This window comes from Phyllobates terribilis, unplaced genomic scaffold (assembly GCF_046119375.1).
Source record: "Phyllobates terribilis strain yellow unplaced genomic scaffold, ASM4611937v1 Scaffold_237__1_contigs__length_3040347, whole genome shotgun sequence".
Classification (NCBI taxonomy): Eukaryota; Metazoa; Chordata; class Amphibia; order Anura; family Dendrobatidae; genus Phyllobates; species Phyllobates terribilis.
The window spans coordinates 1,569,099-1,571,511 of NW_027362997.1; positions in this window are offsets into that span (position 1 = coordinate 1,569,099).

Below are 2,413 nucleotides of genomic sequence, written 5' to 3' on the forward strand. Positions count from 1 at the left end.
CAAGTCAAAGTCCAGACCTGAATCCAATCGAGAATCTGTGGAAAGAGCTTAAAACTGTTGTTCACAAATGCCCTCCATCCAACCTCAATGAGCTCGAGCTGTTTAGCAAGGAAGAATGGGCAAGAATTTCAGCCACTCGATGTGCAAAACTGATAGAGACATTCCCCAAGCGACTTGCAGCTGTAATCGCAGCAAAAGGTGGCACTACAAAGTATTAACTCAAGGGGGTCGAATAATATTGCACGCCCCACTTTTCAGTTTTTAATTTGTTAAAAAAGTTTAAAATATCCAATAAATTTTGTTCCATTTCACGATTGTGCCCCACTTGTTGTTGATTCTTCCCCCAAAAATTTGAATTTTATATCTTTATGTTTGAAGCCAGAAATGTGGCAAAAGGTAGAAAAGTTCAAGGGGTCCAAACATTTTCACAATGTACAGTATGTAAACTAGAAGCTTGGGCTGATAAATGGCAAATGAGCTTTAATGGGGATAAATGTAGAGGAAATAAAATGTATAATTATATGCTTAATTGTAAAACACTGGGCAAAACTGTCACTGAAAAAGACCTGGGTGTATTGGTGGACGACAAGCTCACGTTTGATGGCCAGTGTCAGGCAGCTGCTACAAAGGCAAATAAAATAATGGGATGCATTAAAAGAGGCATAGATGCTCATGAGGAGAACATAATTTTACCTCTATTCAAGTCATTAGTGCCACCACACTTAGAATACTGTGTACAGTTCTGGTGTCCGGTGTATAAGAAAGACATAGAGCGGGTGTAGAGAAGAGTGACCAAGGTTATTAGAGGACAGGGGGGTCTGCAATACCAAGACAGGTTATTAGAGGACTGGGGGGTCTGCAATACCAAGACAGGTTATTAGTAATTACACTTTTTACACTTGGGGTTATTTACTGTGGAAAAAAGAAGGCTTAGGGGTGATCTTATTACTATGTGCAAGTATATGAGGGGACAGTACAAAGACCTTTCTACTGATCTTTTTACTCTGATGCCTGAGACAGGGACAAGGGGGCATCTTCTACGTCTGGAGGAAAGAAGGTTTCATCATAATCACAGACGCGGATTCTTTACTGTAAGAGCAGTGAGACTATGGAGCTCTCTGCCGCATGATGTTGTAATGAGTGATTCACTACTAAAATTTAAGAAGGGCATGGATGACTTTCTTGAAAAGTATAATATTACAGATTATAAATACTAGATTCCTTGATAGGAATTCAGGGAACTAGTCTGATTGTCGTATGGAGTCAGGAAGGAATTTTTTTCCCCAATGTGGAGCTTAGTGTTTGCCACATGGGTTTTTTTTTGCCTTCCTCTGGATTAAAATGTTAGGCTATGGGTTGAACTAGATGGACTTAGTCTTCCTTCATCCTTAACCCTTTCGCAACCTTGGGTTTTGTCGTTTTTGCATTTTCGTTTTTTGCTCCCCTTGTTCCCAGAGCCATAGCGTTTTTATTTTTTGGTCAATATGGCCATGTGAGGGCTTATTTTTTGCTGGACGAGTTTTACTTTTCAACGCCATTACTACTTTTACCATATCGTGTACGAGAAAACGGGAAAAAAATTCCAAGTGCGGTGAAATTGCAAAAAAAGTGCAATACCACAGTTGTTTTTTATTTTTATTTTTTTACCACGTTCACTGAATGCTAAAACTGACCTGCCATCATTATTCTCCAGGTCATTACGAGTTCGTAGACACCAAACATGTATAGGTTCTTTTATATTCAAGTGGTGAAAAAAATTCCAAAATTTGGTAAAAAAAAATAGCGCAATTTTCTAAGACCTGTAGCATCTCCATTTTTCGGGATCTGGGGCTGGGTGAGGGCTTATTTTTTGCGCGCCGGACTGACGTTTTTATTGATAACATTTTGGGGTAGATCTGATGTTTTGATCGCCTGTTATTGCATTTTATTGCAATTTTGCGGCGACCAAAAAACGTAATTCTGGCGTTTAGAATTTTTTTATCATTACGCCGTTTCCCGTTCAGATTAATTATTTTTTATATTGATAGATGGGGCGATTCTGAATGCGGCGATACCAAATATGTGTATGTAGGGTTTTTTTTTTAATATTTTATTTTGAATGGGGCGAAAGGGGGGTGATTTAAACTTTTATATTTTTTTAATTTTTTTTAATATTTTTAAAAACGTTTTTTTTTCACTTTTTGCATGCTTCTATAGTCTCCATAGGAGACTAGAAGCAGCAACTATCCGATCGCCTCTGCTACATACAGGGGATCAGCAGATCCCCTGCATATAGCAGAATTGGTCCTGTGCTATGAGCGCCGACCACTAGGTGGCGCTCATAGCGTCCAGCTCATGACAACCGCAGGCGTCTGCTGCAGACCCTGGGTTGTCATGCCCACCCATCAGTGACCCGCGATCACGTGACGGGGTC